This window comes from Coenobita brevimanus, chromosome 62, assembly GCF_032717465.1.
Source record: "Coenobita brevimanus isolate Jiangsu-jjx chromosome 62, ASM3271746v2, whole genome shotgun sequence".
NCBI lineage: Eukaryota > Metazoa > Arthropoda > Malacostraca > Decapoda > Coenobitidae > Coenobita > Coenobita brevimanus.
Window position 1 is genome coordinate 31,609,232 of NC_137015.1, and position 16,820 is coordinate 31,626,051.

The following is a 16,820-nucleotide window of genomic DNA, read 5'->3' on the forward strand; positions in this document are numbered from 1 at the left end:
TTTATTCACACCGGCCTAATGTACTTTTATTCGTTTTTTTTTTCTTCTTCTTCTTCTTTTTGCTTATTGGCTAGAACAAACATCAGCGAATAAGATGATGTAGGTTTCATGGCAATTTATATATGTTTGAGTGGCAAAAATAAGGCAAGAATACATGTTTTTTGTGACGTGTGTTAGGTCTGGCGGAGAGGGGGGTGGGATAAAATTGTGTGCCAGGTGAATGTAGCTAAGAGTAAAGTGATGGTCTTTGAGAGAGGTGAAGTCAGTGAAGGTACAGTGAGGTTGGATGGTGAGGAATTGGAAAATGTGAGTACGTTTAAGTACTTGGGTAGTGTGATGAGTAAGGAAGGAGGTTTGGAAGGTGAAGTGCTTGAAAGGGTACAGCAGGGAAGAAAGGTTGCTGGTTCCTTGAAAGCAGTGATAAGAAACAGGGAAGTGAGCATGGAAGTGAAAAAGTTACTACATAACAGTATTGTGACACCAACTCTAATGTATGGAAGTGAAACTTGGACATTGCTGGAAGGACACAAGTCAAGAGTGAGAGCAGTGGAAATGAGTTATTTAACCCCTACACCGCGGGCTTGTTTACCAATAACTTGCGTGTGCCGCGGGGTTATTTGGGCTCCGACAGACTCTCAAAAAATATTTGCCAAAAATCAGTTATTAGTCCTAGAATAATAAAATTACATATGCTTATGGCACATACCTTCAGCTTTCTTCTGGAATGATTGTTGAGCCTTCGTCGGTTACCGTAGGACTTGTGGAGACCTCTGAAGTTGGGTAACGAAGTCTCCACTTTACACTTCCCGACAACCCGTAATATGATTACCACAGCCAGATACAAACACTATAAACACTATTCTACAATTTCCAAGTAGTTTGGGATCCATACTAAAAAAAAAAAACCATTGTGAAAGCAATGGAAATTACGAGCGCGTCTGATCGTCGCACTGGCACTAGTTCGCTCATGGTAGTCTGTCATTTATTATTCATAAAACCCCTCACACTTTATATTTCTATTACTATATAACACTTATATATATCTACAGTCTTTATCCATAAGTTTCCTTCAGTAGTATTAGTTTATTGTCATTGTAGGGATTCAATTTCTTTCAGTAAAATACGTAGCATTCACTTTCTCATCTTGTATACTGGCATTGAGAGTGAATGTCACTTTCATCTTCACTCTCATAACTCATAGCATTCAGACATGCTAGAGTGAAACTTTCACTTTCATTACTCCTAGTATATACTCGTATTCTTATAATACTACTCATTTACATTTCTATTTACGTTCTCTATTTTATTTACGTTATTTACATTTCTATTTTATTTACACTGTGTTGTGCACTGTCACTTGAAATAACTTATAAAACTATTTTCCATTGTTCACGTATATTTACATTCATTACTTTCACTTGCTGTTTACACATTATTTACACATTATTTACAATTCCACTTGCACTGTTTTACTCAATAGAAAGATCGTAGTCACTCTTTTATCAATTGTCAGCCCTTTACCTCTTTCCACACGAGGTTTAGTAGGGGGTAAAGGTCACAGAACCATTTGCATGGGGGTGAAAAAAGGCCTTGAAGTCAGCAAGTTGAAACATACGTCCTCTCACTTCGGAAGATGAGACTACACTGATAACGCAGGGGCAGCCTAGAGGCCTGCTTTAGGGGTTATTCAGAGTTACCAATATTACTTCTTGAAACAGCTAAGTCTAGCACTGATATGATTGGCAGGAAATCTAGACAATACATTATAAATTTGGTAGTTCCAGGTGAATGTAAATATTCTCCCTTCCCTCCTTACATTTATATTTATTACGAAAATAGATTAGAGGCCTACTTAGGAGATATATAATCAGAGCTACCAATGTTAAATCTTGAAATTGCTTTGTGTAGCACTGATATGATTGGCAGGAAATCTAGACAATACATTATAAATTATGTGGTTCCAGGTGAATGTAAATATCACTTAGGGTTCTCCCTTCTCTCCTTACATGTATATTTATTACGAAAATAGATTATACAGCATATTTCAAGGGGAAAAAAACAGCGAAAATTAGCGAACGAGTGCACGTGAGGTGTTGTCAGGTGATAATTAGCCAATTCCAGGTGTATGGCACTCTCACTTACCTGATTTCTTTCTTGTATATATTATTTGGTATAAGAATACGACATAGGGCTTATTTCAATGGATGAAATCAGTGAAAAATTCCAGGGAAGATTTACTTAGCGTAGCATGGCCGGGAAGGCGAGAGCATAGGGTAATGGAGGGGGGGTAGGGAGGGGAGTCAAGAACGGGGAGAAATGGCTAAATTGTCAACAATGGATGGGAGTACAGATGAGATTAGGAGTGCTGACTAGTGTTGGACATTGTCAGTACTGATAGATGATACAAGCCCCCACTTGAAAGCCCGGGTGAATTCAAAATAACACAGAATCACAAAAGCGACGCCCCGCGGTATGATCCCTTGCTCCCAAGCGTCACGAAAGTGACGCCCCGCGGTTAAGGGGTTAAGAGGAGCCTGTGGAGTCACATGGAGAGACAGGCTGACAAATGAGGATATAAAGGAGCGTTGTGGTGTGGATGTGGATGTGATAGGAAGCGTTAGGAGGAATGCACTGAGGTGGTTTGGCCATGTGGAGAAGATGGAGGGTGAAAGACTGACGAAGAAAGTGTATGTGAGTGAAGTGGAGGGGGGAAGAGGGAGGGGGAGGCCGAGAATGAGATGGAAGGATGGAGTGGAGAGGTATATGAGAGAGGGGGATGTGCGTTGGGAGCGGTGCGGTGAAGTGGCAGGGGACAGGGCGACGTGGAGGCGATTTGTTTGTGGCCACCCCGAACGGCATTGAGGCGTCTGGCAATAGATAGATAGATAGAAACTTACTTAAACTTATTGTGCGCGAGAGGGTTAAAATATGGTATATTATAAAAATTAGCTAGAAAGCACTAAGAGAGGGTATGCCTTTGCCAATGCCATTGCCATTAAAAAGGATCCAGATCCTACTCAGTGGGTATAGGATCTGGATCTTCCCCCTGATTTGGTCAATTCTTTCTTGGTCCATGGCCCACCTTTCCACAAAATTTAATTGAAATACATTGAGGACTTTTGGAGATATTGCTCAGGAGACTCCAGATCCAGATCCGGATCCACCCCCAAGTTTTTAATTTCTTCTTTGGCCCATGGCCCACCCTTACACAAAATTTTTATCAAAATCCATTCATAACTTTTGAGTAAAGTTGCAAACATATCCTTGGATATAGGATCCAGATCCTGATCTACCCCAAAATGTTATCTAATTCTTTCTTGGTCTGTGACCCACCTTTTCACAAACTTTCGCTGAAATTCGTTGAGAACTTTTGGAGATATTGTGCGGGATGCTCTGGATCCCGATCCGGATCCTCCCCAAAATTTAATAATTTCTTCCTTGGCTCATGGCCCACCCTTTCACAAAATTCAAAATCCATTCATAACATTTTGAGTAATCCTGCTAACAGAGAGACAAAACCAAACAAACCAATGCGGGCAAAAACATAACCTCCTTGGCGGAGGTAATGATTCGATCAGTAGAATACAGTATTGTTCTAAATTAAATGAAAATGCAAATATTTAGTCAGTGTAATTTTTTAAACATACTGTATACATAAAGGAAACAATATATATATTCCATGACTCACATATAACTTCTTTGGTCTTTGCAACTTCTCAATTTGTTTGCATCAAAACTCCATTTGGTGTCCAGTCACTTGTGCAACCCTGTGAATCATCCAGCAGTAGCCTGCCATCATACCGACATCCTAACATCCCTGGTACCTTCTTTCCATGTCCTTGATATCCTGATAGAATCATTCACCCTGTTCTTCACTCACTGCTCCAAGATTTTTGTGGAAAAATTCCTAATGCATATCCAAAAAGTGAACATTGAGACTTATATTGCAACCCAACTCCTTAAACTTGACCAAGAAATTTCTTGCCCTTTTCATTGTGATTTGGATCCTTATTGTTACCTAAAAACTTAGAAATTGCTTCTTTGAATGGTACCCAAGCCTCTTGCTCCAGGTCATTCATCACATCATCAGTTCTGCATCAGAAATAAGTTTTTTAATATCATGTCTTAGTAAATACGCCCCCTTTCAATTTAGCATCAGACAAACCAGGAAACTTTGGCACAAATACCCAAAACAGGTTCCATCTTTTGAAAGGGGTTTGACAAACTGCTTCATTAATTTAAGCTTAATGTGAATCGGTGGTAGCAGCACTTTATCTGGATTCGTCAAGCTAGGTCTGATGATGTTTTTGGCACCAGGCTGTAAATTTTTTTCTGTTTGGGCATTCCATCTGAACCCAGTGTAAATCCTTGGCTGTGCTGTCCCCTTCACAGCGAAAGCTTGGGAATTTCGTATACTCTGATTGCTGACCCAGTAAGATGCGCGTAACTTTGAGGTCCCCACATATGAACCAGCAGTGTTCATTGTAGTTGATTTTCTTGAGAAGCTTTTACAGATTCTTGAGCATTTCTTTTATATGCACAGATTGATCAACAGGTCGTGATGCATGGGCTTCTTTTAGATGAGTCTGTAAATAGTCTCCATTCTTCTGCATTATAATCCTTGCCAAGTTTCTGCACTAGGCCACCTACGTCACTACAGTAAACCAAAAATCAGTGCAGTAAACCACGATTTTCAAAAAAATATTGCTATGATAAAAAAAAAACACAGACAAAATAATTTACAAGAGCACTAGTCAGCTGAGTCACACTGATATATGTTTGCTGCACTCCAGTACTGATATGACTAATCACTGTGTTGTTTTCCAGCTATATTCTGGCTTATTATCAAATAAAATACAGTAACTGGGTTGTTTTAAACATGCATTTTAATATTTGAAAATACTGAATTCAAACATTGCCATTGTAATAAAATATCCATATGTAAATAATTATATGGTGGTAGGTGGTAGCGACCATCATCCACTCACTTGATGTAGTGCTGCCTAATTCTTCCTTAGCCTTTATCATTCTTTTTCTGTGCCTGTCCTCCTCTCTTCCTCTTTCTCCCATCTTTCCTGTCACTTCTTATTGCTTTTCTTTCCTTTACAGGTGGCTTTACATTGAGTGACAAGCCAAATGGTTTCCTGTAAGCCAAGAAACCATTTACAACACTGGGTGGTAACCATATAACCAAACCATACGTGCTCCCTACGTGTCACCAAGTGGGTTGGTGCAGGGTTAGTGCCTCTCCTCGTAGAACAAATAACTCAAAGTCAAATGGCCACACCTTACGGGGTTATGGCATCTGGCAATAGATAGATAGAAATAATTATATAGTTCAAAATGATTAAAAACTTGTGTATATAGTGCTCCCTTAACATCCACAGGGATTAGGTAACAGAGACACCCATGTATGTTAAAAATCCGCGAATATCTGCTTCCCCTCTTAAAAACACCCCTGGACCCCCCTTAACCCTTTGGCTGCAGCGGCTGTGATGACAACGTACCGACTGTGCTCATTGCGGAGAAATAGGAAAAAATTTGTGTGTTTTCAACTCGTGTTTTAACCCACTTATTGTTAATTTTGAGAGCTAAAATTTTTGTCAGACAAACGTCAGTCTTTCTACTATCGTTTGCAACAAACTGCATGACTGGTACTCCAAGCCTGGAGAACAATTTGAGAGAATACAAGGTGTGTTTTGACTGTCTGAGGCAGGAAGTAGCCCAGGGAGGTGGAAATTTCCACCACACCACAAGATTTTTTTCCATACAAAATAGGTTTACAGCCACATTATTACCTCATCACAGCAATTGCAATGATAATAAAAGTAAAACATTTCTAATACTCTCATATTATTTCAGTGCAATTTGGGTGTGTATTGCTTCATATTATTTACGAGAGAGAGACAGAGGAGGGGAGGGCTGCAAACCGGTTTAGACCAGCCCATCGAGGGTGTGTACACTTTTCCCCTGAGGAATGAATGGCATTAATAAATGAAGTGGCCAAAAGGAAGAGTTATATTTGATTCACTGGATAATCTCTATCTATCTATCTATATATAGCCCGACGCCCTAATCCCGCAAAGGGTGGCCGCAGACAAAACGCCTCCAAGTCGCTCTGTCACCTACCGTTTGACTACCCTCCCCCCAACTCACCCCCCCCTACCTCATATACCTCTCAACTCCATCCCTCCACCTCATCCTCGGTCTACCTCTCCCTCTCTCCCCCTCCACCTCACCTACATACACCCTCTTAGTCAGTCTTTCATTCTTCATTCTCTTCACATGTCCAAACCACCTCAATGTATTTCTCCTAATCTTCTCAACCACATCCACATCCACCCCACATCGTTCCTTCACTTCTTCATTCATTGACCTGTCCCTCCACGTCACTCCACATGCTCCTCTCAAGTAACTCATTTCCACTGCTCTCACTCTTGACTTGATCCCCTCTTGCAAGATCCATGCCTCGCTTCCATACGTCAGGGTAGGGATCACAATACTATCATGCAGTGACTTCTTAACTTCCATACTCACCTCCCTATTTCTCATCACTGCTTTCAGTGTACCAACGACCTTCCTTCCCTGCTGTACCCTTTCACGCACTTCATCCCCCAAAGTTCCATCCTTACTCATCACACTACCCAAGTACTTGAATGCACTCACATTCTCCATATCCTCACCACCCAACCTCACTGCACACTCTGTGACTTCATTCCTCTCAAACACCATAACTTTACTTTTGTTTACATTAACTTTCAGATTCCTCCTCCTACACACTGTCCCAAATTCATTCACCAAACCTTGCAACTCCCATTCATCTTCACTCAACAATACTGTATCATCAGCAAACAGCAACACCAGAAGCTTCCAAATCTCACTCTCATTCATTAGAGCCACCCTCACATCCACTGCCCTACCCTGCACCTCCTTTACAACCCCATCCATGTATATATTAAACAGCCATGGAGACATCACACAACCCTGTTTCAGTCCCACATTGAGATCAAAGAACTCACTCAGCTCACCATCCACTCGCACTGTAACCCTAGCTCCCTCGTACATACTCTTCACAGCACTCAACAATTTCCCCTCCACTCCATATATTCTTAATACCTTCCACATACCTTGCCTATCTATTCTGTCATAAGCTTTCTCCAAGTCCATGAAGGCAGCATACACTTTCCTTCCCTTCTTTAGATACTTCTCCACTAAACATCTTAGAACAAATATCCGATCTACACACCCTTTTCCCTTCCTAAATCCCCCTTGTTCTTCTCCAACTAGCTCCTCTGTCATATGCCTAACCCTATCAATGAGTATTCTACCATATATTTTACCAGTCACACTAAGAAGGCAAATACCCCTATGGTTATCACATACTTCTCTCTCTCCTTGTCCTTTGTATAAAGGAACAATTATACCTGATTTCCAGTCCTCTGGAACCCTTCCCTCTTCCCAAGGCAATCTACACAACTTCCATATCCACTCCACAACAATCTCACCCCCATACCTAAGCATTTCACTACACACTCCATCAATTCCTGGGGCCTTTCCCAACTTAATATTCTTCATCGCTTCCACTACTTCCGCCCTACTGATCTCTTCCTCCCTCCTCTCATCTCTCTTCTCCCAGCCATTCCCCAACCACTTATACTCGCATTGCTCTCACTCTCCACATTCAACAAATCCTCAAAGTGCTCCTTCTATCTCCTCAGTTTCTCTCTCTTCTCCATCAACAGTCTATTATTCCTATCTTTCACTCCCCTACTATTTCCCCTTTCACACTGCCTTACTTTCTTTACCTCCTTCCTAAACAATTTCTTACTCTTCCTCCATTTCACACTCAGATTCCTCCCAAACTCCTCATCCACTTTCTTTTTACTCTCCTTCACCAGTCTCTTAACCTCCCTTCTCCTGCTCACATATACCTCTCTCTTCTCTCTCTCATCTTCTCCCCTACCTCTACTTGCTAACCATTCACTATATGCCTTCTTCTTTTGTTCCACGGCTCGTTTCACCTCATCATTCCACCATGCTGTCCCTTGCACACCCTTGCATCTCCTCCTCACTCCACAAACCGCCTCACACGCTGTGCCTACCTCTTCCGTAAATATCTTACATACGTCTTCCACCCCTTCCATCTGCTCTAGCTCATACCTTCCCAATCTTTCTTCCACTATGCTCTTATACTCTGCCATTTTCTCACTATCTTGCAAATTCTCCACTCTTCTCACAGGAGTTGCTTCCTCCTGTCTTCCTCTTCGTCTCCTCAACCACTTTCTTTGCAGCTCTACCTTGGCCATCACTAAGTGATGGTCCGAGACTCCATTCCCCCACCCTCTCCACACTCTTGCATCCAACACTTGTCTTCTCATTCGCTCATCCACACACACGTAGTCTATCATTGCCTTTCGTTCAACAAGTTCACCATCCATCCTCCTCATGTAAACCGGTGGATCATCTTATGCCGAAAGTATGTGTTGGCTATTGCCAACCCCTTACAAGCACAGATGTCCACCAAAGCACTTCCATTCCCATCTACGTCAGCTGGCACACCCCGCTGACCAACCACTCCATCCACTCGTACATTCCCAACTTTGCCATTCATGTCTCCAATCAACAGCACTCTCTCGCTCCTCTCAAACTTGTCCATACACGCTTCTACACTCGCCCAAAACTCATCTTTCACTCTTGCCACTCGATCTTCTGTCGGGGCATACACACATACAGTCGCCCACGCTTGTATACCTACTTTCATCCTCACCCATACAATCCTTGCACCCACTGTTCCATACTCTCTTATATTCTCCTTCGACTTCTTGCTTGTCATCAGACATACTCCCTCTCTTGCCCTCTCATTCTCATTAACTCCCGCACATATACCTAAACCATATTCCCATTCTCTCACCCTTTCACCTTTCCATTTAGTTTCAGTCAATCCACATATATCCACTTTTGCATCCTCAAGCACCTGAACAATCTCTCTCTCTTTCACTTCATCATTCACTCCTCTCACATTCCACGTTCCCACCCTAAGAATAATGCCATCACTAAAACAATCATGAACTGTGCCTGGGATAATGTTGTATTTGCAGTGAACAGTGTCAGCAGAGTTCAACAAGATAAATTGCTTTACGGAATCTGGCTCCGGTACTATATCCACCTGCGGATATTTAAAACCATCTATGTTATATCCTCCCGCGGATATTTAAAACCATGTATGTTAAAAACGCGGATATTAAGGGATGATTGTAATTGAAAACTGAAGGAAGTGTTGTGTGAAAAAATTTTACCTGTTGGAGAAAAATGGATTTCATTTTTTATTTCAGCACCCCAAAATATATAAAAACCATATGAAATAATCGAAACAGTTTTTTTCATTGTATACATGTGCTATTTTTATTCAGCAGTGGGGAGATGTTTTGAGTTCAGAGTGGAGAAATATAACCATCATTAAACTACTTTAGTAAGGGGAAAACCACATTAAACTGAATAAAACTGTTTGGTGGAAGCCAGAGTAAATGAAAATGGTATTATTGTAGAGGTTAAGAAAGATTTGTCTTGCAGAAGAGGTAATTCCCGTATTAAAAACACTTCTTACTTCACATCCCTTGAACTGAAGTTGTTGTTGATTTGATGATAGATGATGTTGCTGTGACCCAAGGCTTATCTGAATATGAATCTAGTAGACTGAAGTCTATAGTTGCTATACTTCAGAGATCCTTATCCTCTTCAGGCAGAGAGAGGGAGTTTTCATTCATTCATCATCCAATTCTACATTGCCCCATTAGGAGCGTAGGAGCCCGGGGCTAGGAAAGTTGGTCCTGATATTTAAGATGAGAGTGACCAGCCTCACTCATCCCTGAGTGGCATTACGTGAGCATTAAACTCCAACCATCCCTTGGATATAAACCTTCACCGGTCCAATCCAATTGGAGCTCCATAATTACCCACTAAACCACCAGGCACCAAAATTTGGTTAAATGGTTACCACCCAGTGTAGTAAATGGTTTCCTGGTGTACAGGGAACCATTTGGCTTGTCACTTAGTGCAGAGTCACCCACAGGTAGAAGGAAGAGGAAAGAATGAAGGAAAGAAAGACAGAAGAGGGAGTGTAAAGTCACCCGTAGGCAGAAGGATGAGGAAAGAATGAAGGAAAGAAAGACAGAAGAGGATGGAAGGAAACAAGGATGGGGGAGAGGAAAGGGAGGTGAGGAATATTTATATGATGAAGTTCTATCTATCTATCTATATATCTATAGCCCGACGCCCTAATCCCGCAAAGGGTGGCCGCAGACAAAACGCCTCCAAGTCGCTCAGTCACCCACCATTTGACTACCCTCCCCCCAACTAACCCCCCCCCTCCCTCATATACCTCTCAACTCCATCCCTACACCTCATCCTCAGTCTACTCCTCCCTTTCCCTCCCTCCACCTCACCTACATACACCCTCTTAGTCAGTCTTTCATTCTCCATTCTCTCCACATGTCCAAACCACCTCAGTGTATTTCTCCTAATCTTCTCAGCCACATCCACATCCACCCCACAACGTTCCTTCACTTCTTCATTCGTCAACCTGTCCCTCCATGTCACTCCACATGCTCCTCTCAAGTAATTCATTTCCACTGCTCTCACTCTTGACTTGTTCCCCTCTTGCAAGGTCCATGCCTCGCTTCCATACGTCGGGATAGGGATCACAATACTATCATGCAGTGACTTCTTAACTTCCATACTCACCTCCCTATTTCTTATCACTGCTTTCAGTGAACCAACAACCTTCCTTCCCTGCTGTACCCTTTCATGCACTTCATCCCCCAAAGTTCCATCCTTACTCATCACACTACCCAAGTACCAGGCTTGGGTTCGAGTACATTTTTCTGTACTCAAGTTCAAGTACGATTACATTACGGTATCACGAATCCAAGTACAAGTACTCCGTTTTATAGCTGAACTCGAGTCCAAGTTCGAGTACATTTGTGCTGTACTCGAATCCAAGTACAAGTACATTTTACTGATTTAACCTCAACTGCTTTCAGCACTTTATTGTGTGTATATATATATATATATATATATATATATACACTATATATATATATTCATTCATTCATTCATTGCCAGACGCCATGTATCCCAAACGAGGTGGCCAAGAGCTTAGAGTTAATTGTTTTACAGGGAGGGGCACTAATCCTCCACCAACGCCACTCGACACGTAGGGAGAATATATATGTATGTACAGTGGGGCACCAATTTTCGCGCCTAATTGGGTCCAAAAATAATGCGCGAAAGGGGAATTAGCGAAAGTTGGGGCATTGTCTTTATGGCAAAAAGGCTAATTGGTTCCCGGTTATCCTAAAGTAACATCAGATTTTCATTTTCACTTGCAATACAGTACATCAAATCACTATTGTACATTGCATTGTGAGATACAAACAATAAAAACTGTACAGTACACATTATATGAGGAGAAACATACCATAGAGACCAGGTTGAGGTGTTTAATGGATGTTGGGGGTAAGTATCCGAGGCGCGTGGCGGGCTTATTTAGCCACGCCAGACGTATTGGTGCCACCTCTTGCTGCCTCGCTACCACTCTTTCTCACTGTTTTTTGCGCCCTTGTCCATGTGCTCAACTATCTTCCTTTTCATTTCATTATTATACTGCCGTTTTTTCACTCCAACACGATACTCTCTTTTAGCCTTGGCCTTTCCTCCCGACTTTGAATGTCCCGGCCACTTTTTATCACCACCACTGCCTCTCGGCCCTCCCCCCTCACCACCAGGCTCTCCCCCCACACCACCAGGCCTTTTCCCCACACTACCAGGTATAGTAGAGGCCATTGAACTGTGAGAATCCAACACAATGGAGCTAGCACGCTCGTACACAATGGCGGGAATGGGTGGACAGAGTGTTGACATGACGTTATTCAAGATGGCGGTGGGTTGCGGGCGGGCGGTGCAGGAAATTCAAAGTTCAAAATATTGTCCCAAACCCAAAATTTGTGCGCGAAAATCGATTTTTTTCAAGCGAAAGTGGAAGTTAGGGAATATTTGGTGCATGCCGCGAAAGTGGATTCCGCGAATCCTGCTGTAGCGAAAGTTGGTGCACTACTGTATATATATATATATATATATATATATATATACTGAATGCTAGTAGTACTGTGGAAACCTAGAGAGTGACCAGTCTCACCCCCTACCCCCACCATACTTCTCACCACCCTGTCTGATCATAATCCTAATCTCATAATGACCTGTTCTAGGGCTCGGGCCCAAGCCCATGCCATCACCTAAACATAAAATTATAGTACTTTCAGATGTCATTACAGTACATCACGCACAGCACTGGAATTTTAGTACATGTAATAAGATAATTTTTGAACAATTTCCATCCCTGCTTCCTGACTTGGCCTGGTTTTGATTATCACCTTCTGCTCCCTCTCTCTCCATCAGGGTAACAGCGACCATAAAGGTCAAAATGATTCCGGAGTTGAACTGAATGTTTGACTTTATTCGCGAGGAGTTTGGGGAGAATCTCCCTTGATAGGCTTGGGTCGCTCTGCCTCTCAGTGACACAGCATGCTGTCCAGGCAACTGTTTTTCACTCCTTGCGGTTAGTACCAAGGTGCTAACATATTAAAAGCAGCTTATCAGGAGTTAGTGGGCGTGGCTATACACCACTTGACCTCAGTGACTCACCAACCCAGGCCACCTGGCCTCTCCAAGGACACATCATAGTTACCCTCACCACTTTTATATATCGTGGTTGTACTCGAAAGTACTCATGAAATTGTCGAGTACTTTGAGTCCGAGTACAAGTACAAGTACAAGTACTATGGAAATTTTAAACCCGAGTACAAATACAAGTACAAGTACATTATATTATGTACTTAAGTACGAGTACGAGTCCATGTACTCAGACCCAAGCCTGCCAAGTACTTGAATGCACTCACATTCTCCATATCCTCACCATCCAACCTCACTGTACATTCTGTGACTTCATTCCTCTCAAACACCATAACTTTACTTTTGTTTACATTAACTTTCAGCTTCCTCCTACTACACACTGTCCCAAATTCTTTCACCAAACCTTGCAACTCCCATTCATCTTCACTCAACAATACTGTATCATCAGCAAACAGCATCACCGGAATCTTCCAAATCTCACCCTCATTCATTAGAGTCACCCCCACATCCACTGCCCTACCTTGCACCTCCTTTACAACCCCATCCATGTATATATTAAACAGCCATGGAGACATCACACAACCCTGTTTCAGTCCCACATTGAGATAAAAAAACTCACTCAACTCACCATCCACTCGCACCATAGCCCTAGCTCCGTACATACTCTTCACAGCATTCAGCAATTTCCCCTCCACCCCATATAATCTTAATACCTTCCACATACCTTGCCTATCTATTCTGTCGTAAGCTTTTTCCAAGTCCTTGATGGCAGCATACACTTTCTTTCCCTTCTCTAGATACTTCTCCACTAAACATCTTTGAACAAATATCTGATCTACACACCCTTTTCCCTTCCTAAATCTCCCTTTTTCTTCTCCAACTAGCTCCTCTGTCATATGCCTAACCCTATCAATGAGTATTCTACCATATATTTTACCAGTCACATTAAGAAGGCAAATACCCCTATGGTTACCACATACCTCTCTCTCCCCTTTTCCTTTGTATAAAGGAACAATTATACCTGATTTCCAGTCCTCTGGAACCCTTCCCTCTTCCCAAGCCAATCTACACAACTTCCATATCCACTCCACAACAATCTCACCCCCATACCTCAGCATTTCACCACACACTCCATCAATTCCTAGGGCCTTTCCCAACTTGATCTTCTTCATTGCTTCCACTACTTCTGCCCTACTGATCTCTTCCTCCCTCCTCTCATCTCTTCTTCTCCCAGCCATTCCCCAACCACTTATACTCGCATTGCTCTCACTCTCTACATTCAACAAATCCTCAAAGTGCTCCTTCCATCTCCTCAATTTCTCTCTCTTCTCCACCAACAATCTATTATTCCTATCTTTCACTCCCCTACTAGATCCCCTTTCACACTGCCTTACTTTCTTTACCTCCTTCCAAAACAATTTCTTACTCTCTCTCCATTTCACACTCAGATTCCTCCCAAACTCTTCATCCACTTTCTTCTTACTCTCCTTCACCAGTCTCTTCACCTCCCCTCTCCTGGTCACATATACCTCTTTCTTCTCTCTCTCATTTTCTCCCCTACCTCTGCTCGCTACCCATTCACTAAATGCCTTCTTCTTTTGTTCCACGGCTCGTTTCACCTCATCATTCCACCATGCTGTCCCTTGCACACCCTCTCATCTCTTCCTCACTCCAGAAACCACCTCACACGCTGCGCCTATCTCGTCCGTGAATATCTTACATACGTCTTCCACCCCTTCCATCTGCTCTAGCTCATACCTTCCCAATCTTTCTTCCACCATACTCTTATACTCTGCCATTTTCTCACTATCTTGCAAGTTCTCCACTCTTCTCACAGGAGCTGTTTCCTCCTGTCTTCCCCTTCGTCTCCTTAGCCATTTTCTTTGCAGCTTTATCTTGGCCATCACTAAGTGATGGTCCGAGACTCCATTCCCCCACCGTCTCCACACTCTTGCATCCAACACTTGTCTTCTCATTCGCTCATCCACACACACGTAGTCTATCATTGCCTTTCATTCAACAAGTTCACCATCCATCCTCCTCATTACTCTCCATGTATACCGGTGGGTCATCTTATGCCGAAAGTAGGTGTTGGTTATTGCCAACCCCTTACCAGCACAGATGTCCACCAAAGCACTACCATTCCCATCTACTTAGCTGGCACACCCCACTGACCAACCACTCCATCCACTCGTACGTTCCCAACTTTGCCATTCATGTCTCCAATCGAAAGCACTCTCTTGCTCCTCTCAAATTTGTCCATACATGCTTCTACTCTCGCCCAAAACTCATCTTTCACTCTTGCCACTCAGTCCTCTGTCAGAGCATACACACACACAATCGCCCACGCTTGTATACCTACTTTCATCCTCACCCATACAATCCTTGCACCCACTGTTCCATACTCTCTTATATTCTCCTTCCACTTCGTGCTTATCATCAGACATACTCCCTCTCTTGCCCTCTCATTCTCATTAACTCCCGCACATATAACTAAACCATATTCCAATTCTCTCACCCTTTCACCTTTCCATTTAATTTCAGTCAGTCCACATATATCCACTTTTGCATCCTCAAACACCTGAACAATCTCTCTCTCTTTCACTTCATCATTCACTCCTCTGACATTCCATGTTCCCACCCTCAGAATGTCCTTTGTCTGTTCCTTAGTCGTCAACGTATGGTCCGTCCTGGTCCGAGGCACTTTATTCGCTTGTTTAGTTAGTTCTTTTTACAGGGTGGGGCACTAACCCACCACCAACCCTTTTAGTCGCCTCGTACGACAAGCAGGGATCCTGGGGGAGTATTCTTGAAACCCCCCTACCCCCAGGGGTAATGATGAAGTTGCTCCCTATTAAATTGGTGCCAGCGTGTAAAGGTATCACACTCCAACATATGCAGTATACAGTAAAACCTCACTATAATGGACTGATTGGGGCCGAAGCCATTCCGATAAAAACGACACCTGGACTTTCCCCTGCTAACCCAGACTTTCTCCGATATATCAGACAGTAGTCCGGATGACACCAACTTCTTGTTTTTCATTATCACCGTTGCTTCATTACATGTTATCCAACTCATATCCAGCAATCTACATCCTCAAGATCCTGACCTACCCCAATGCCCATCCAATGCCCATCATCAAGGTCACGACAACCATCCAGTGTCCATCATCAGGGTCACAACAACCACCCAGTGCCCATCATCAAGGTCACGACAACCATCCAATGCCCATCATCAGGGTCACGACAACCACCCAGTGCCCATCCAGCACCCATCATCAAGGTCACAACAACCTACCCTAACATCCTCATCCTCCACCATCCCCCTGCTTCAGCTGGACTGAGGTCAGGCAGTCCAGACCACTTCTGGCTTTATCGGACTTTTCCGTATATATAAGAATTTAGTCTGGTGGGCTCCTCGAGTCTGATAAAAGTGAATTCCAGTATATTGAAGTCCGTAATATCGAGGTTTTACTGTGTACTAAAATCTCAGTTATCAGGTGTATAATGACCAAGGGGATGGTGGAAATTGACATTTTAATGGATGCTGATACAGTATTATGCCCCCCCTCCCTCCCCTCCAATAACCCCAAAGGGAGTCTGACCCACTAAAAACCCTATTCCTGTACAGTATAGCTGTTCCAGTGTAGAAAACTCCCTTAAATATCACAATAAGTTTGATAAAATGTTATTGTAATCCACTGTACACGTGGTACACCCAACCCTTGGAGGCAGTGTCAGGCAGGGCAAGGAAGGTTAGCAAGGCAGATAGAAAGAGGATAGGCAGACCTAACCAAGCGTGAGGAGAGAGACGGCTTAGGTATGAGTTTTAGGGAAAAAACAGATGTTAAGGGGAATAAGCTTGCCAGAGAGTGGCAGGAGAATTTCTTGATAAATCCTGTGTGGTTAGTGATGGGACATGCATAAGCACAGGGATGACAACAAATGTGAGGAACTTCATCATAAGCCGAGCTGTATCTGGAGAATGTGGCAGCCATGCAGTGTGCTGGCGAGAGAGCGGCGGCGATGGGGGAGGGAGGGAGGGATGGGGTCTGACTCATTGTCAAGTATTTTGTGACTAGCTCCACAAGTGGAAAATCAATATGAAGTGTATTGAAGAGGAGGGATATA

At 42.9% G+C, this 16,820-nt stretch overlaps 1 protein-coding gene across 1 annotated transcript in view; it reads left to right on the forward strand.

Moving 5' to 3' along the window:
• IntS11 (integrator complex subunit 11) overlaps nt 1-16,820 on the forward strand; it is a 379,978-nt gene that overhangs the window by 252,914 nt on the left and 110,244 nt on the right. The gene's annotated exons all lie outside the window — the stretch shown is intronic.